Source organism: Rhinolophus sinicus, chromosome 1 (assembly GCF_057876585.1).
Source record: "Rhinolophus sinicus isolate RSI-liver-muscle chromosome 1, RSI-T2T, whole genome shotgun sequence".
Taxonomy (NCBI): domain Eukaryota; kingdom Metazoa; phylum Chordata; class Mammalia; order Chiroptera; family Rhinolophidae; genus Rhinolophus; species Rhinolophus sinicus.
The window spans coordinates 111,403,657-111,424,804 of NC_142501.1; the positions used below are offsets into that span (position 1 = coordinate 111,403,657).

Here is a 21,148-nt window from a genome sequence, read left to right on the forward strand (position 1 = left end):
AGAACCAGGAACACTGATGTCCACAGGCAAGAGAAGATGGATGTCCCAGCTCAAGCAGAGAGCAAATTCGCCCTCCTCTGCCTCTTTGTTCCATTCGGGCCATCAACAGAGAGGAGGAGGCCCCACCACAGTGGGGAGGGCCATCTTCACTTAGTCTACTGATTTAAACTGTAATGTCTTCCAGATGTACCCTCACAGACTTACCCAGAACAATGTTTCAGCAGCGATCTGGGCGTCCCTTGGCTTGGTGAAGTTGACACATATAATTAACCATCATAGCACTATGATTTCCCTGCTTTACAAATGAAGAAAGCAAGACTCAGAGAAGTTAAGTGACCTTTGCAAAAGGTGGCACAGCCAAGAAGTGATGTGTTGAGTGCTCGAAACCAGGTAATTGAGCTCCATCCAGACCTTGTACTTGTAACTATCATACCATCCTGGGTCGTTAGGGGAAATGTGGGCTCAGCAACAACTTTGCAGATAGAGTGGGCAGGTGTCTTTGAGGGGAGACGTCATCAATCAGGGTAGCAATCATCTAGCCCAGGTTTTCCGAGCACGCCTTACGGATCTCACTTGCCAACTGTGGATGCTCCATTCAAAGGTGGGCTCGCACCTCAGCTCTAGAACAGACAGCCTCTGAGGCCTTTGTGATGGAGTTTCTCCTCACTGCCCTTGAGCACTCCTAGGTTGCAGAGATGAATTAAATCTGGTTTGGCCATGTGATGTAAGCAGAGAATAATAGCAGTAATTGACATTGAACCTGCCCTCTCTGTGTAGCAGGCACTGCCATTGGGCCTGTTTCGTTCCATCTGTGGGGTGGCCCTCTGAGATGGGCGAGGAAGCTTCTAATCAACTCAGGCTTAGAGAGGCCCAGCAACCTGTCCAAGGTCAACCAGCCAGGAAGCAGCAGAGGTGGGCCCCAAAGTTCAAAGCCTGAGCCATCACACCTGCCAGTTAGAGAGGGTGATGACAGTTGAAGTGAGCCTGGCAGCCTCCAGACGTGAAAGGGTTCTGACAGGAAAATTAAAGCAGTTGTGTGGTGACAGGTGAGTAGGGCCTGGCTCTGCAGTGAGGACTAAGGAAAAGCTTGACACAAAGAATGTCGTTGCTTTGCACATGAGATGGTTGGCACAACACTCTGTTATGGATCTTCAGTAAGTGACGTGCTGGGTTCATGGCGTGAAGTCGGGGGAGGGTTGCATGGGGGGCACATCACACTTATCCCAGGGTGCTTGTAAGAAACACAGAGTCCTGGGCTCTCCCCCAGATCTATCAAGATAGAAACTGTGGGGGTGTCAGAAGCCCCTAGGGAAGCCATAGGTACACTGAAGTTTAAGACTTACTAGCTGTTATGGCTTGAATTGCATCTCCCCAAAATTCATGTCGGAATCCTGACTCCCTGTACCTCAGAATGGGACCTCATTTGAAGGGAGGGTTTTTGCAGAGGGGATTGGGTTAAATGAGGTCCTCAGAGAGGACCCTAATCTAAGAGGGCTGGTGTCCTTACAAGAGGAGATTGGGACACAAAGAAGTGCACAGCGGGAAGATGTGCAGAGACGCAGAGAGAAGACAGCCAAGGACCCCAGGGACGGAAGCCTGGGACAGATTCCCCCTCACAACTCTCAGAAGGAACCAGCCCTGTGGACACCTTGATCTTGGACTTACAGCTTCCAGAAGGGGAGACAATCAACGTCTATTGTTCAAGCAGCTCAGTTTGTGGTACTTTGCTGCAGAGGCCCTAGCAGATGAATACAACGGCTGCACAGAGAGAAGGACCTTTACAACACATACATCTACTGTGGGGCTGGGGTGGGGGCGCTCAGAACGTCTGGGCCACGGCTCCAACAGGAATAGAGCTCCATTTTCCTCAGAGCGGGGAGCAGCTTCTCACACAAAGTTCTTCTAGTGAAGTAATTCGAGGAGAAAAACCAGTGTCTGTTTTCTGGGGCAGGGAGGGAGAGATGGAACAAAAGGATCTGGCCCAATGAGCTGAAAAAGTGGGAGGGAGTGAGGGAGGGCGGGAGGGAGAGAGAAACAAGGATCCTGGCACAGAATCGTTTTTGTTCATTATCTGTTCTTAACTTCCAGGCTGATGCCACAGGGGGTCTTCTTTCCTCAACCTGCAGGAGTTTGACAAATAGGACTCTGTTGGCATTCTGAGCAAGCATGTTACTTTATAAAACAAATGATCCTCTGAAAGTCTCCCATATGGGGGCATCCGCTGGGTTCTCCAGGAGTCCAGGCCGCTGGTCCCACTCCAAAGTCCTTGTGTTCCCGGAATGGGGTCAGAGCTGGCAGGAAGTGATCCCAGCCAATTACTGGGCAGCCTCTGGCCTCTCCAGTGTCCATCAGAGCCCTTTGTCCCCACTGGAGACCTTTAGGCTCCATGTCCCGGGAAATTTGCAAGAAGAGAGCAAATGGGGTGAGGGCGAGGGAACTCCAGATTTCCCTCTGGACTCATGGCAGGGCCTGTATCACTCACATGGCTTGTCAATAAATACATGTCGACATGAGGCCCGGGGAGTACACAGCCTCTCAGACTGGGTCACCTCAGGCTTTAGAATGGTCCCCACACTGCATTTTTCTATCTCATCCTCCTCAGTGCTGAATTCTTTCCCTTCCAGCCTAAAAATTCCCCTGTTTGCAATTAGTTTGACTTCCCTTCTGTCTCTACCCTAAGAAATCAAGATGCATTCATAGCATGCCGGCTGGAAGGTATCTTCGGAATCATGTTGTCTGCCCTAATTTTAATGATAAGAAAAACAGGGGCTCAAAGAAGTGACAGGCATTGTCTCTGAGACAATTAATGACAGCAGAGCAGGCACAGCCTGAGTTGCCCGCACCCCTCCCAAAGATCTTTCTAGAACACCAAAGCCCAATTCCAGTCCCAGAACGCACAGTGGGAAGTGTTCCCAGGAGGAGAGGAGTTCCCTGATCAGGTTAGTTTTCAAAACACTGCAGAGATGCCCAACCCTTTCCTGCCCAGGCCCTTTGCATAAACTGTCCTCTTGCCTAAAATGCTCTGCACCCACCCTGTGTCACCTAGGTCACATATTTTCCTTCTTCAGATCTTATCTTGAACATCATTTCCCCAAAAATGCCATTCCTGATTCCCCAAACTCCATTAGGACCTCGTGATAAATGCTCTCTGCGGTAGCACTTGTCACGGTAACCACATTCTTAGTGGGTAGTTGGTTGTTTAAGGTCTGTCGGCTACTAGCATCTAAATTTCACAAGGACAGAAGCCACATCCTTCTCATCCTAGTGTTCCCAGCACCTCTCACATTACCATACACACAGTAGGCAGTTTATAGATATGTGCTGATTTGATGGCTGAATTAGCCAATTAAGGACCCTTAGAAGTTCTACAATAAAGCGGCCTATATTACTTTGCTTTCATTTAGCATTTCCTAGACCTATTGGACCATGGCACTCTTTTCTTGAGAAATGATAACAATCTTAGGGACTAGTCCTATCCGTATCACAAGGACACCCTTTGGGAAATACTGTGCTGCACTGTACACAGACTGCCCCAAATTAGAGCTCTGAGGCTCCCTGTACCCCTGCCCGAGAGAGAACGTTTCTGACACAGGCTACAACATGGATGAACCTTGAGGACATTATGCCAAGTGAAATCAGCCAGTCACAAAAGGACAAATACTGCACGATTCCACTTACATGAGGTACTTAGAGCAGTCAAATTCACAGAGACAGGAAGTAGAATGGTGATTGCCAGGGGCTGGGGGAAGGAGCAAAGGGAAGTTATTGTTTAATGGGTACAGAGTTTCAGTTTTGCAGGATAAAAAAGTTCTGGAGATCTGCTTCACAACAATGTAAATATACTTAACACTACTGAACTGTACACTTAAAAATGGTTAAGATGGTAAATTTTATGTTATGTGTCTTTTACTACCATGGTGAAATGCATACAGAATAAAAATTAGGTGGTTGAACTAAAAATGCTTTGTAAACTGTCCACTACACACATGTAAGATTTTAAAGGGACAGGCCTATCCCCAGTCAGAGAACAGTGCCTGCTATATAGTAGGTGCTCAATAAATATTCATCGATTGAGTGACTAATGTTTATTACCACTCTTCTTATTCACAGTGGGAGAAAAAAAGGACAGTACACTGGAGGAAAGAAGTAGCAGAACCTCACCTGGCGAACAGATATGGAACGTTCAGAAATAGGACTCCGTGACCACCTAAATCTGTGCCATCTGGAAGAAATGTTCCTCGTGTAATGAGGTGTTGGAAGCATGGCTGATTCCTAACAGAGGCCCTTTTGAATTCTGCACTCACACCCTCTTTTCTGCAGGGACAGGAATAGTAAGTAGGAGGGATTCTGAGATCCCAAGAAGGACACACAGGTACTGGGCAGAGGGGGCTGCTCGTGCAACCTTGGTGCCAATTCTGGATGGCCGGGCTGACTTCTGAACTATGTCTGGAGAGACCCTTAGGAGCATCTTAGGGAGATCTCAGCACATCACCAGAATCCAGAGTCCCGTCTTCTCTGCATCCAGACCCCTTCCTTGCAGCGGGTGTAATTGCAGGTACCCAGCACAGCGCAAGCAGAAGAACCTGCACACCAGGGTTTTCCCTCTGGAAGGGAAGCATAGTAGCTCCAAGTCCTCCCTCGGCCACCCATCACTTTCTGGCCCACCTTGGCATCACTCCAAGGATGTATGAGACACAGTCCTGCCTGGGGTTCTTTTGCAGTTTGCATGGAGGTATCTCAGGCATCAAATCACTATAAATATCATCTTATGTTCTCGTTCCTGATGAAAAGGCCACTTTAAAAAAATCACACAATCCTGGTGATATTTGTTCACTTTGAGAACTAGCTGTCATTCCGGGCATCCACGGACGCCCAGCTGCTCTGCCTCCCCTCAGTAATACCTCTGAGAAGCCTGCTGCATGAAGGTGTCTGTGTTTCCAGCACTGGAGGGGCAGAGAGCCAGATTCTGCACCCCACCTGTCTGAAACCACAGGAAGCAGGCGTGGGATTTGCATGCAGCCTAAACTAGGAAGGGAAGTTGTTGAGCTCCAACCCCTCTGTGTGTACACACACTAGTGAAAGGAAAGCCTGAGTGGGCATCCAATCCATAAAAGGGCTGCCCACACATTTACACATTCCTAACAATTTACAAATCAGCATCCACACATGCACTGCAAAGAATCTGCCAGACTCCAGCCACACCCGCGATGAAAGGCAGCCCTGAGAGCCACACAAAGATGACGGTATCGGGGGTTCAGCAGGGGTGGAAGCTTGGGCACCCCACGCCTGTCCCTTCCCCTTCCTGGACCTTCTCTCCCTCGAAACTTTCCTAAGAATCACACACTGCGTTACACATCTGCCATTGGATGAGGCAGAGAAGAAATTTATGGATGTCTGAAAGACGTTAAGATCCTGGTTGGCAAAATTCCTTCTGGGTTGTGAGGGGGCAGCTTAGGAAGGAGGAGGTGTAAGTGCGGTGTAAGCTGCTGCAGGGGCATGTGTCCCAGTCCCTGAATGGAGTGTGTAGGTATTTCCCTCTGACAGGATGACACTGGGGCCTCATACTGGGAAGTGTGGGGAGCCTTCTGGGAGCCCCAGCAGACGGGCTGCAAGGCCAGCTTCACCCTAGCACCCAGCTTAAGGCCCCCAAGTAGAAACCCGACCCAAGAGCAACACCCACCCTGAAACCTGGGTGCCATCCCTCACCCCTTCTGATGCAAATTTGCCTTAAAATTTACCCAAACCACAGGAGTGAGGACTTTGCATCATAGAAACGCCCTAGATCAAGAAACACCTCTGAGGATGGGTGGAGTAGAAGCCGCATTTGGCCCCAAATAAAGAACTGTCCTTCATAAACGGAGCTGGCCTGGCCGAGGAGGAAGGCCCAGCTGGCTAGGGAACAGGGAGGGAACACTGTGCCCCAGACACTGCCCAGCAAGTGGTTGGAGGCGGCCGCCTTTGTGTCAGGCCTTCCCCTGGGCCCCATGCCTGCCAGCCCGAGCAGGGCTCACCATACACCAGAGGCCAGTAGGAGCCAAGACAGACGGTTGAGGACCTTGACCCAACCAACCTGACAGCACAGTCCTCTCCGTCTCTGCACAAAAGATGAGTCAAGGCCTCTGCCTGACCCTGACACAGCACGTCCAATGTCAGAAACAGAGAGAGAAAGGAGGCAGGAAGGAATGGACAGAAAAGGGGAAACGTACTAAGAATAACTTTTTTTTCTCCTACTGGATTGGTGGGGGGGTTGGAACAACACATGGTGACTGGAGAGAGAAGTAATAGATATCACCAAGCTTAAAAAAGGAGAAACTGCTGACGTCAGAACCAGAGAAGAACCAGCTGAAACCAAGGGGTACATCAGTTGCAGAGGAAACAGTGTGTAGGTCCCATCAGAGTAGAGAGCGGACCGGGAGGAGCCAACTCCAGGGGGTGGAGGGTCAAGGCCAAAACCAAGGTGACAGCTGAGCTGAGCTGAGCTGAGCTGGGGCCCAGCAGGGGCTTGGGGAGGAGACAGCCAGCCAAGAGCAAACAACAGGGTCCAGGATGGGGAACCCAGGTTCTCTCAGCAGTGTGCCTGCGCCCCACCCCACAAAGAAAGCAGGAGCTGGAGGAAGGGGGAGGAGAGGAGCCAGCAGGGAAGTGGAGGAGACAGAGTAACCATCATGGTAAACCTTTGACAGACACTGGACTTCACCTACCAGGCAGAGTTTCCCTGCTTGGGGAAAGCCACCCAGGCACCCAGAGTGAGCAGTGTAAAGTAGTTTGTGTCTCCTTGTTCTTGGGGGTGCTACGAGACAACCCGAACAGGGTATCATTCGCTGAGAAGCAGACTTTTTGATTTGTTGGTGTGAAGAGTGTGTGGGGTCACCCATGTTGTCGCAAACAGCAGGATTTCCCTCTTTTAAGACTGAATAAGGGGAGCTGGATGGCTCAGTTGGTTAGAGTGCAAGCTGTGAGCAACAGGGCTGTCAGTTCGATTCCCACAAGGGCCAGTGAGCTGTGCCCTCCACAACTAGATTGAACACAACAAAGTGCCGCTGAGCTTCCGGAGGGGCGGACGGGTGGTTCAGTTGGTTAGAGTGGGAGCTCTGAACAACAAGGTTGCTGGTTTGCAAGGGGTGGTAGGCAGCGCCCCCTGCAACTAACATTGAACACTTGAGCTGAGCTGCCTCCGAGCTGCCAATGGGCGGCCAGATGGCTAAGTTGGTTAGAGCACACGTTCTCAACAACAAGGTTGCCGGTTAGACTCCCGCTTGGGATGGTGGGCTGCGCCCCCCCACAACTAGACTGAACACGGCAACTGGACTTGGAGCTGAGCTGCACCCTTAAGATTGAAGGACAATGATTTGACTTGGAGCTGATGGGTCCTGGGAAAAAACACACTGTTCCCCAATAAAATAAAAAAAAGACTGAATAATATCCTAAGTGGGATACGCCAGACACAGTAGGCCAAATACTACATGATGCCACTTATATGTGGAATCTAAGTGTCAAACTCAGAAGCAGAGAGTGGAATGGTGATTGCCAGGGGCTGGGGGAGGGGACATGAGGAGGTGTTGGTCAGAAGCTACCAACTCAGTTATTCAAGCTGACTGCGTCCTGCAGACCCACTGCACAGCACAGCACCTGTAGCTGACACCACCGTATTATGTACTTACACTTGCTACGGATAGGGCTTTCTTCCTTGCCATGAAGGTAGCTTGTCTGTGAAGTGCGCCCTCGCGACACCCTGTTCAGGGTATCCACATCAGGGTCTCACTATTTTCTGCTGTCTAGACATTCTTTTAATGTCTTTTTTGATGGAAATGTCACTTGTGCGTCATTGTGATTCTTCCCAATTCTTGTTTACTTGGAAGAGCTTCCTGATGTTGGGATAAGATGTCGACCCCTCCTGCCATCAGGTGGCCAGGTGGGGCCTGAGATGGATGGTCATGGGGGTGGGGGGCAGTGGTGTGGCCTAGTGTACTCTACAGTACAGTTCGCGTTACTGCGTTACTGTTTCCTATGTGTGCCACAGAATGGGAATGGTCCAGAAGCCCTGCCTTAGGGTGTAACCTTTGTTGTTTAGTCTTTTGGGCTTTGCCTCTTTGCATTCAAAGTTAGACTTTTGAACTCTAAAACCCCTTCCCTTTCAAAAATACTCAGCTTTTGCAAATGAGATGGGCCTGGGCTTTTAAGTCATGAACAAGTCCATGAGTTTAAATGTTATTTGAGACTCAGTCAACTGCTTGGTTGTCTCTGGGTTATTCTGGGATGTCCTTTTGCTGCAGCATACGTAGGTCCCCAAGGCAACGAAAGGCACACGAGGTAGGGGCAGGTAACAAGGACAGACCTCTGACTGTCCCCTTCTGTTATCTGGCCACACAGGAAAGGTGTCGTCACCCTCCCAGAGGGTGATTCTGAGGCCCCGCCCTTCCAAGCTCAGAGGCTGCCTCCTTGTGCACTGCAGCCAAACTGTGATGGGCCCGTTTCCCAGAAGAAGGAAATAAAAAGAGAGAAGCACTCTGGGTGCCATCAAGAGATCAGAAAAGAGAATTAAGTCTCCACAGCAGGGTACCATTTAGTGCGAAGCAACTGTTTTCAGGAAGCTCCGTCCTGATTCACTCCCCCGATAGACAATGCGTGCTATTTGAGGTCAGTTGCTCATCCTTTCTGTGTCCCAGTTTCCTCTTCTGCAGAACAGGCACTAATCATACTACAGCATGTGTTGTGGAAATGGATGAATAATCAGGGCCTCCCACAGAGCACGGAGCCTGTGAAATGTGAAGTCAGGAGCTGTGGTGAATACTTATAGCTGGGAAGGGGGAGAGATGCACCCAAACGCCAGTTTCAGTGTTGACTGTGGAAATCTGCTTCAAGGAAGGGTCTGTCCTGAAGGACACACTACTGACAAAAGGAAGGGCAGACAGAGCATAGTCAGTTTCTGTGATCCAGGAAAGGCTCTCTCCTTCTCATACAGAGTGGCCTGGGATGTCTGTTACCCTGTTTCCCCGAAAATAAGACCTAACCAGACAATCAGCTCTAATACGTCTTTTGGAGCAAAAATTAATATAAGACCCGGTATTATTATATTATATTATATTATATTATATTATATTATATTATATTATATTATATTATAGACCCAGTCTTATATTATATTAATTTTAATATATTTTAATATTATATTAATATAAGACCAGGTCTTATATTAAGTTTTGCTCCAAAAGACGCGTTAGAGCTGATTATCGGCTCGTCTTCTTTGCGGGGAAACACGGTAGGAAGACAATTAAGCCCTTAGCTTGCTTTAGGCTGACTCAGGATCCTCAAGTGGTGTATTTGGAAGGGTCTTCACACATCTTCTGGTTTCACAGTCTTCAACGTTTGAAGAAAGAGTTCTACCAATTTAAAACGAACAGATGAATTTTAGGTAGAACCCAGATATCAGACAGATAAGAGCGGACTTGTTTAGGCTGATGGTGAAGTTGGCACTGGACTTGGCCCTCTCGGTACCACTCTCTTGCAATCCAGTCCTAAGGACCCCCCTCAGAACCCCTAGAGCTTCTCATACACAGTTTGAAAATATCCTGACAAAGATTCTCTCCTTAACTAAGCTCTACACAGGCTCCCCTGAACTTTTTCAACCAGGCCTCAACTTTCAGACTCCCATAAGTATCTGTGCATTGTCCAGTTTTAGCAAGAATCCTGCTAAGTTGGTTTAGCTACAATCTCTCATCGTCCGTATCTGATCACCCTCAATATCTGAGTGGGCCCCTCATCCCCCACCACGCCCCAGGTGATGTCTGATCACCTGGCCTGCCTTCAGCAAGAATCCTGTCAGGGCGGTTTAGCCAGAATCCAGAGTCCCCCCACTCCTGGTGTTTCTTCAGCCCACCCACCCCCACCTGCTCCTTGGCTGTAAATTCCCACGTGCCCAGGATGTGTTGTACTGAGGTTTCTTGTTTCCTATTGCAATAGTCCTGAATAAAATGGGTTTTTCCTGCTTTAACTGTCCAACTCTCATTTTTCTTTAACAATCCCAGTTAGCGTAACTCTCTCATTTGATAGATGAGCAGACAAGTCTGGAGACATGATATTACTGGGACCTGAATTTCTTGATTCCAGGCCCAGTTCATTTCTCTTTACATACCACACCGAAAATGGTGGAAGCCATTGATAAGGGTGTCATGAAGGGGTGATGGCTGGGAGTCAGAGCAGGGAGCAGGGAAGAGACAGACAGAATGTAAAAAGAGGGATATAAGCAACATTTTGGGGGGAAAAACAAAAAACAAGGGAGCATATCTGACGGAAGGAGGTGAGAGGCAGTTCCTTCATATATAAAAGACAATGCACACAAAAGGAAAGAGACCACTTCCTGATGTTTAGGGGAGATGATGCTATGTTCTGTTTTGGTCCCTTGGACGAGAAGACCACATCTCTTATGTTACAAAGGGGCATAGATTACTGAGATTGCCTAATTAATGAAATAGACATTTTGTAAAATGCTGTTTAATAAATCAATGATAATCTAACCTCAAAGTTATAACACTTGGGTCTTTCTCTGGAGTTTTTGCTAATCAGTCTGTGAACTGTCTGGAATGGAAACAAGACAGAAAAGTTGTAGTGATTCCCAACTTCCCATTCCCCCTCTGCCATAATTCCCATCTCTGCCACACTTTCCTTAGTTCTTAAGAATGCAGAGGAAGTCTTTGAAATACCTGAAAAATTGTTCAGTTTGCAAAGGTGTATGTACATGTACAATGGAAGGCACCCAATGAGTATTTTAACCTTTATGAAGCAAATCCAACCACATTGATAGATGGTTTCTTAGTCTAACACGAGTTCATACCCTTTCTCTTTAAAACATCTGACAGCAGAGGAACAATGTTTCTGGAGGACAGTCGGGCGATGGGTACCAGAGGCTGTCAAATATGTCATATCCTTCGATCCAGCAACTCTACTTCTAGGAATTCATCCTAGAGAAATAACGGAGATTTACAGAGATTTATGTAAAAGGTTGTTCACTGTAGTATTATTTATAATATTAAAAATTAGGAACAATTTAATGAGCTATCAAGAGATATTGGTTAAACAAATTGTGGTAGAGCTATGTGATAAAATAGCACAATGCTATTAAAGTCATTTGTAGAGAATATTCAGTGTCATGGTAGTATTTGTAAATTATTAGGGGGAAATGCAGGTTGTAAAACATTACCCTGTATTATCGCAAGTTTGTATTGTATGTTATAAAACACACAAATTTAGAAAATACATGTAACTTAGATACCAACTGGGACCTGTCTACTTTTCACAATGTAGTGATCATTGGCTCAGTCCCTCTTCACAACTTCCTTAGATTGTGGAAGTTCAAAGCCTTTCACGAGATTCCTGCGATTTCTAAGTGGCAAGGTGAAGGGGAAGACACTTGTGTCATCATGGTTACACCATATTGACCCAGATGTGAAACTCAGCACCATCTTTAATTGACACAGAATGCGATTATGCACAGGCACCTACACACACAGATACACACAATATAGCACCAAGCACCTGGGAGTGTGGAGGGAGGGAGCAAAAGGAGGGAAGGCTGGAAAGGAGGAGTTTCTATTTCAGCTTGTAAATTGCACCTTCAAAACCTGCCAATCTATTCAGCGTATTCAAATTCAGTTTATCCAAGTAAATAGGCATGTAAATTTTAAAAATGTGAAAAACACAGGATAGTAATGAAAAATTAGGAAAACAGTGGTTTGACACGTGTCAGTCCAGGCATTCAAAGTGCCCCAGGTAGCACTGTATTTGGCCATCACTGTGTAGGCATCTCTGGATTAATTCTAATTAATAGTTTGCACATTTAGACCAATAGTGAAATAAAATCAATTTGACCCAGGTGACAGGGCTGTTTCCTACATAATATCCCAACATTAAGAATGGAAAGGACTTCATTCAAAAATAGAAATAAAAGTCTGGTCCAAACAAACTAATGAAAGAGATTTAGTTTGAAAGAGATTTACCACCAATATACCTGTTATAAAAGAGGAGAATCGTGGTGTTTTTTTGGTACACTTAAGGTAGGGCTTCGAAACACCACATATACTTTAAGAAAACAAAATCAGAGAATCTGATAGGGAACTGAAATTCCATTGTCTATCCCTGACTTATGGTTTGGCATTTCCTTATGTAAATATTAATTTCTCCGTGAAAGGAAAACATAGTTTGAAAGGCAGCCGTTCCCCTGCATACAACCTGTCTCAGTCTGCTCAGGCTGCCATAACAAAATACCACAACCTGGTGGCTTACACAACAGAGATTTATTTTCTCACATTCTGGAGGCTGCAAGTTGGAGATCAGGATACCAGCATGGTCAGGTTCGTGGTGAGGGCTCCCTCCCTGGCTACTCACTGTTCTCACATGGCAGAGAGAGCTCTGGTCTCTTTCTCTCCTTATAAGGGCACTAATCCCACCATCGGAGCCCCTCCCTCATGACCTCATGGAAACCTCATCACCTCCCAAAGGCCCTATCTCCTAATACCATCACATTAGGGGGTTAGGGTGTCCATCTACGAATTTTAAGGGAACACAGCTCAGCCCCTAGCACAATTCCCAGCCCTTCTTCATTTGGAGGCCGACAATGTCCATGTTGATATTCATTGTCTGTGATCATAGATCAGGCCCATCGTTTGGAGAAAGGAGGCATTGCTCCTGTCTCATCTCTCCACCAGGTATAGTCTTTGGATTTGATTTACTAATAACTCTCTTACTTTGCCCACTCAGTCATCCTTACTTCTATCCTGTCACAGCTGGTCAATATGTCCAGTGAGACAAAATTCAAAAGGAGTCCCATCATCTTTAAAATAATCTAAAGAATCCACCAGTGCCATCCATGTGGATTTGCTTGGTTAGGGCACCCCCACGTGTCTCCAACGGGAACTGCCATTGAAGTTTCTTTGAAAAATCATAATCACTCTGACTCAATCATCCATAACAATTTTTGTCTTCATTGAGCACCTGCTGTCGCTGAAGCATCGTGGTGACAGATATTAAGGCAATTAGAACGTGGATCTTGCCCTCAAGAAACTCACAGTTTAGTAGAGAAGATAAGACATGCATAAAGAAATTTGAAAAGAGAGGCGGAAAGCATCAAATGCTTTTAATTGCAACAGAGAAAGTGCTGCGGAAGGCTGGAAGGAGACAAAATTAATTCCAGCGGGGGTATCTGAAAGGCTTCATGGGAGATGTGGTACTTGATGTGGGCCTTGCAGGCTGGGTATAATATAGGGCCAGTCATTCACTCACAAAATCTTCTAAGTAGTGGGTAAATAAACCCATCAAAGCAGAAAAGTGCAGGACTTAGGGAAATAATAGCAAGGAGTTTTGTGTTGTGAGAGCATGGATTTGTGAAGGGTAATGATGTGAATTAAGACCAAAAAAACTTGATGTCAACTGTAATAGAAAAATAAAATATAAGCAAACAAACAAATAAGTAAATAAATAATGTTTTTTAAAAATCAGACAAACTTGAACTTCTCTGGGTAATGTAGTGGGAGCCAGAGGAGACATTTGAACAGAGGAGATAAGCTCATTTATTTTTTGATTTAGTCAACAGTCTCATTCAACAAATACTGGGGTACCTACCAGTGCCAGGCCCAAGGCGTTGCGTACACTGTGGTGAGGAAAGCACTCACTGGCCTTACTCTCACAGAGCCTATAGCAGGGAGAGATGATAAAGAGGTATTCATACAAATAAATACCTGAGTAAAGATTATGACAAGGCAGACGAAGAAGAACAAGACCCTATAAGAGAATAATGAGGCACTAGAAACTTCATTAAAATTGAGAGTCAGGGAAGTCCTCTTTAAGAAAACGACATTAGACCTGAGAATAGGCCAGGAGAATACCCAAGGTAAAAATTTGGAAAACGAAACTTCCATGCTGTGTACAAGGCCTGAAAAAGAAAGGAGTTTTCTGAGCTCAAGAGGCTGGAAAAAGACTGATGTGACTGGAGGACAGAAGCAAGGAGGAGAGTGGCAGGGACTGGCACAGAGGAGCATAGGCGCCAGTCCGAGTTAACCTTATAAGCTGGCAATAATCCTGGATTCTAAGTGCCATGGAGAGCTGGGGAGCAACGTGACCGCATCTACAATGTATAACCCTCCCTCGGGTGCAGTGTGAAAAACGCACCAGAAGGCATATGGGCAGCCCTGGGACACAGGTGAGGCAGCCATGACTGCACCAAGTCAGCTGTCAGTGGGGATGGGGAAGAGGGCTCCCAGAAGGCTACTCTGGCCACTGTATGAGTTTCCAGGGGGAAGGCTAGAGGGAGGGGGCCATATTGGGAGACTATTGCAATTGTCTTAATGGGGCAGGGGAATAAAGCATGAGAGGGAGGGTGGTCAGTGTGTAGTTTGGAAAAACCTCACCCAAACTCCCGGGGTGGGGAACCTGCAGTCTGAGGGGAACGTAAGGGTAAGAAAGGCATTCAAGGAGATGTGAAAGCTTTGGGCCTGTGTAAGAATAAAAGGAAGACGTGCGATTGAGTGAGGGCAGAGAGTGAGTTTGGACTGGGACCTCTCACCTTTGCAGAGTGAGCATGACACGCAAGCAGAGGTAGCTACTTGGAGGAATTAGTGAGAAATGTGGCCAGAAGCAGTGATTTAATTACACTGTGGTTCTCTAACTTCTGACCCAGTTAAGTTTCACTTGGAGAATGGGAGAGAAGATACCCTTAGCGGGGTGGGGGTGCAAGGGAAGGATTGTGATGGTTTCACAGTGGGGAGGGTGAGGGGGTTGATGAGAGAAAGACAACATAAAGGCACCCAGAGCTCAAGGTAGCTCTATTAAGAGAGAAACACAGAAATTCAAATAGAAGTTGCCAAAAATAACTCCCACCTGAAATTGTATTACATGGTTATATTAAAAAAAACAGCATCTCAAAATGGAATTAACACTTGAATATAAGACCTGAAACCAGTAGAAGAAAACATAGGCGGTAAACTCCTTGACATTGGTTTGGCGATGACTTTTTTTTGGTTTTGACACGAAAAGCAAAGGGAACAAAAGCAAAACAAATAGATGGGACTACATCAAACTAAAAAGCTGCACAGCAAAAGAAGCCATCAACAAAATGAAAAAGCAACCTACCAAATGGGAGAAAATACTTGCAAATCATATATCTGATAAAGGGTTAACATCTAAAATGTATAAAGAACTCATATAATTCAATAGCAGAAAAAAACACACACCAAACAATCCGATTAAAAAATGGGTAGAGGGAGGTCGGCCTTGTGGCTCGGGTGGTTGGAGCTCTGTGCTCCTGACTCCAAAGGCTGCTGGTTTGATTCCCGCATGGGCCAGTGGGCTCTCAACCACAAGGTTGCCAGTTTGATTCCCGTAGGGGATGGTGGGCAGCGCCCCCTGCAACTAGCGATGGCAACTGGACCTGGAGCTGCGCTGCGCCCTCCACAACTAAGATTGAAAGGAAAACAACTTGACTTGGAAAACAAAAGTCCTGGAAGTGCACACTGTTCCCCAATAAAGTCCTGTTCCCCTTCCCTAATAAAATCTTAAAAAAAAAGAAATGGGTAGAGGATCTGAATAGACATTTTTCCAAAGAAGACATACAGATGGCCAACAGGTACATGAAAAGGTGCTCAACGTCCCTAATCATCAAAGAAATGCAAATTAAAACCACAATGAGATATCACCTCACACCTGTTAGAATGGCTATCACCAAAACAAGAAATAAGGAGTGGTAGTGGGGGGAGGTGGTAGAAGAGGGTAAAGGGGATCAAATACATGGTGATGGACAGAAAATTGACTCTGAGTGGTGAACACAGTGCAATATATAGATGATGTATTATAGAATTGTACACTTGAAACTTATATAATTTTACTAACCAATGTCACCCCAATAAATTAAATTTTAAAAAAATTTAAGTGTTGGTGAGGATGTGGAGAAAGGGAATCCCGTGCACTGTTAGTGGGAATGTAAATTAGTATATGGACACTATGGAAAACAGTATGGCATTTCCTCAAAAGATAAAAATAGAACTACCATGGGACCCAGCAATCCACTTACGGGGGTATTCATTGAAAGGAAAAGAAAATTCTAACTTGAAAAGATGTATGTATCCCCACGCTGATTGCAGCATTATTTACAACAGCTAAGACATGGAAACAACTTAGGAATCCATGCATAGAAGAATGGATAAAGAAAATGTATAACGAAATATGTAATGAAATATTATTCAGCCAAAAAAAAAAAAAAAAAGAAGGAAATCTTGCTTTTGCAACAAGAGGGAAAGGCCTTGAAGGCACTATGTGAAGTGAAATAAGTCAGACCGAGAAGACACAAACCACATCATCTTGCTTGCATGTGGAATAAAAAACAAACAAATAAATAACAAAAACAAAAATGAATTCATAGGGGGCCGGCCCGGTGGCTCAGGCGGTTAGACCTCCATGCTCCTAACTCCGAAGGCTGCTGGTTCGATTCCCACATGGGCCAGTGGGCTCTCAACCACAAGGTTGTCAGTTCAATTCCTTGAGTTCCGCCCCCTGCAACTAAGATTGAATAGGGCACCTTGAGCTGAGCTGCTTCCCAGATGGCTCAGTTGTTGGTTGGAGCGCAGGCTCTCAACAACAAGGTTGCCAGGTTCAATGCCTCGAGTCCCGCAAGGGATGGTAGACAGCAACCCCTGCAACTAAAATTGAACACGGCACCTTGAGCTGAGCTGCCACTGAACTCCTGGATGGCTCAGTTGGTTGGAGCACGTCCTCTCAACTACAAGGTTGCTGGTTGACTCCCGCAAGGGATGGTGGGCTATACCCCCTGCACCTAGAAACGGCAACTGGACCTGGAGCTGAGCTGCACCCTCCACAACTAAGACTGAAAAGACAACAACTTGAAGCTGAACGGCACCCTCCAACTAAGATTGAAAGGAAAACAACTTGACTTGGAAAAAAGTCCTGGAAGTACACACTGTTCCCCAATAAAGTCATGTTCCCCTTCCCCAATAAAATCTTTAAAAAAAAAATGAATTCATAGATACAGAGAACAGATTGGTGGTGATCACTTTGCAACATATACAAGTATCAAATTATTATGTTGCACACCTGAAACTAATATAATGTTATGTGTGAATTATATCAAAATAATAATCAGACAATGAACTTCAGAGCCACTCAGCCCTGCACAGGGCTTGCCAGGTGCACATAGACTGAGAAGGCTGCCCTTTTGTAAGCTCTGGAATCCTTGCAGTAGAATGGCAGCCCCCCACTCTTCACGCCTCGGCCCCTCACCCTGCTTTATCCTTCTTCAGGGCATTCATCGCCATCCCACACATTATCCATAGATCTGTTCATTTTTGGCTTCCCTGCAGTAGAATTCAAGCCCTCTGAGAGAAAGGACTTAATTTTGTTCACTGCTGTCTCCCCAGTGCCTAGGACAGCCCATGATCTGCTCAAGAAATATTTTTAAATGGGTGAGGTATTATTTCCTGTGTTATAGAGGAGAAAACAGGCTCAGAGGTAACTTGCTGAGGTCATTCAACTAGTAACCTAGCAACTACCAAGAACTAAAGTGGCCCCAGCCCTCCCTCCCAACAACCAAGTAGGAAATCCCCCTCCTCTTCCAGTCTAGCAAACCCCCTCCCTGCCAACGCACCACCTTGACTCTCCGCTGAGTCTGCTGGAATATATGGGCAATAGACCACTCTGCACAGTGGAATGTTCATGTGGCTGCAGGTTAACCTGCTCCATGCCAGGATTTGCAGTTTTCCTTTCCTCTTAAAGGACTGAAACCTAATGTAACCTCTTCCTGTCATGGGCTTGTAATTATTGTGAGGTGTGAAGCAGATGCAGGAACCAGTGGGTTCCCACCCCTGCGGTGGCCCTGCAACCTTTCTGAGGCTGGCCTGTTCTGTGATCTCTTGTCTCTTCCACACCAGGGAGCCCGTGATGGTGTGGAGCTGCACAACTCTGCGGCCTCTGTGTGTCTGTCTTTTCTCTAGCACCATTTAATGGATCAAACGTCCAACCCTCCTCTCGCACAGGGCTGCTTGCCTTCCAGAAAGTCTCCATCAATGCCACTAATGCAGGTCCTTTAACTTCGCTGCAAGCTCATTCAAACCTGAATCTACAGCCACATGCCTCTTCATCAGTTTGTGTCACTTTCCCATATCCCTTACCTGAAGTTACTGAGTTTGTTTGGTTTAAGGCATCTGAGCAAACTCATGAATTTGTGCTAAGTTCAATGGGGATTAAAAGAAGTTAATTTCATCCATGCACCACCCCGACCCCCACCCCCACCAATACCACCACCATTTAGTTTCTTAAGGCATGGGTCTTGGTGAAAAAAGTTTAGGTTTGCAAAGGGTATTTGGATAATGACTGGTGGATTATAAATAAAATATAAAATAAAACCAGGGTATTGAAAAGCCTCTGCAGCTGTGTGAAACAATGAACATCTGAAACATTTCTGGTTGGATGAGTACTCGACCCTCCTATGACTCTTTTTGGAGAGGAGGGTGGAAAACTAACACTGGAGAGTCAGCCGGATGCCGGAGGGACCGCCATGAAACTGAGCTCCCAAATCTTTCACATTGTACCTCTGAACCGTGTCATTACAGGGCTGTCTTAGAAGGGCCTGAAATCAATATGAAAGAAGTTCAAAAACCACTCCATAAGCAGCTGAAATGCTGCCCTTCACTTTTCTTTTTCTGCCCCCTGAGGAGTTCTAAACCTTCCTTCATTCCTACATCAAGCCTGAGACACCAGGCTCCCTAGAAGTGTCGTTTTTTTCTGCACGACGTCTGCAACGTTCTGCCAAGCATCTGTGGGTCTTTAAAGGAAATGTGAAAAGGTAGCAAAGACACATCTGTACGGCAAAGACATGTGGCACAGGGGAGGAGCACATCAATCAAAGGCAGAGAGAAAGAAGCCTGCTAGCAACCTGAAAATCAAATCGTGTCAGCGAGCAGGCCCGCGTGGAAAAATAGATTAGAAGGGCACTGAACAAGAGAGAAGAAAGACAAGCAGCCCCTACCAAAAGTAATGAGAGGCAGAGGGGCCTGGAGAAACAGCGGGATGAAAAGACTCTCGCACCGATGAAGGATGGACTCGTGCTCGTTTAACGCCACGGCTGTCCATCTCCACTTCGCTCTTTGTGTGCAACTCTCAAGCCAGAGCTACAGGTACTGGGAGCAATGAGGGGAGGAAGGAGATGTGAAAAGGGTGGGGGAGCAGGCGTAGGAATTTAGATGAGCACAGAAACCTCCACGGCAGCACCGTCCTTCAGGTGACCTCAGTGCTTCTGGTAGAGCCTCTGTGAACTGGGATGATGACACACGCCTCACATGTTATCCTGAGATGGCGTCAGGAAAGCGCCAGGCGCAGGTACTGGCACAGATGGGGGCTTCTTAAAGAGCAGCTGTTACTATTATTAAACAAAATTTAAAAGCAGCTGGATGTTGTCTCTGAAACCTTCCATTTTCATCTGTGACAGTCAGCCTTTGAGTGCCGTCCTAGTGCCTTCTTTTTCTCAAACGCTGTATTTCAGTTCTCTCCTCTGCTCCAACTCCTATGTTGGGACAGAACTGTCTCTTCATCTCCCAACCAGAAAAAAATGCTTTGAATATAATATCTAGTAGACGTTTAACAAAGGCAAACACGAATATGCAAAAATTAAAGCTCCATCTACCATCCGGCCACCATCCCTGCCAACAACAATATCTAAGAGGCAAGTCCGAGCCTATCTAGACTTGAATACCAGAGAAGCAGGTGACTTTGACAAACGACTTCGGTGATGTGATTTTGGACTGTCCAGAATGCTTCTACTCCAACAGCAGTTGCCCAAACAATAAAATTACTTCCCACGACAGACTGCCATGAACACCAGAGGAGGGTCAGGTGGATGGAGCAAACACCTCCCTACAATCCAGGCGTTTTCAATTTTCATTTACTGTCATAGATTCCCTGCATTGTCACAAAACAATTACACTGACCAAACACATTCAAAAGCCAAAAGAGAAAACCCCGTGGTGTGTCTTTTTTAAAGCACAACGGTTAGTCTCCAAGAACTCTAAACAGTCTTTGTCTGAAGATGTGTGACAGAGGCCGTGCCCACGCCACCCTCAGGACGACGTCCTACCAGCACAATCTCTCCACTACCCGCCCGTTGTTCTCATGGGGAGCAGAAGAGCCTGTCCCACTGAGCCCTTGAGACAGTACTATTAGTGCTTCACACTAATCTTAGTACAAAAGTGACCAATGCCTTCTGGTGGTGGACTCTGGCCCATGGACTCTGGACCATTCTCATCAGACTTTTTGGTGCTGGGGTCCTTTGCAACCTCGGGTTTGCAATCTTGGGTAGCATGCTTTCCATCTTCTGCAGCACTTGGCATGACAAGGGGGATAGATATAAATCCCAGCACAGAAACTCAGGTGCTCTAGAAATTTAAGTGCATTTTATGAACTTAACTTCTATTTCAAGCCTTCATTCTGCCTAGTGGCAGAAACTTAATCTAAGCCAATTTGGAGCTTATCCCCATTCCCTGAGTAATAAGCACAGGTTAGTTTCCAACACCCAGGCTCTGTGTTTGGGCATTTGTGGTTGTCATTAGGTAGTCATTGCTCAAAAAGATTCCAGCTCCCTCTTCCAAACATATGGGAGGGTTGTGCTTCCCCACACACCTGGAGTGTGGCTACATGACTTGCTTTGGCAAATGAAATGTACGAGCAAGTGGCATTTCCAGAAGGAAGCTTTATCGGGTCCCTGGGTGAAGGCACTGCTACTGACCTAACACGGAATTTTCAGCTGATCTGCAGTAGACCTATAGTGTGAGTGAGAAATGAGGCTTTGTTGTTGAGCCACTTAGGCTCGTATTTGGTGTTGTTTTTGTTACCTGGGCATATTCTAGCTGCCTACAGGTGATGGCATCCATCCAAGGGGTCCTCGTTCCCACCTTTTCTTCCACTGGTCAATCCACACTTGCCGAGCCAGCTTCCATTCCCCACCTCAAAGCCTCCTCAGATTCAGACTCTCAGCTGCTTCTGATCCCCTGTTAGAGGACAGGGACAAGTTTGTTGTCACAGCATCACACCGGGCCACGTGAAATTCTGTGAGGTGTTCAGGCCCATTTGCCCAGACATTCCGTGCCACCGAGAGTCT

General features: G+C 46.4%; 1 protein-coding gene across 1 annotated transcript in view; it reads right to left on the reverse strand.

The window, feature by feature from the left end:
* The window catches only part of USP6NL (USP6 N-terminal like), a 227,002-nt gene that overhangs the window by 203,539 nt on the left and 2,315 nt on the right, over positions 1-21,148 (reverse strand). The window contains exon 2 of the mRNA XM_074324987.2: positions 20,883-21,038. The gene's annotated coding sequence lies outside the window, so the exon portion shown is untranslated. The remainder of the gene's footprint in view (positions 1-20,882; positions 21,039-21,148) is intronic.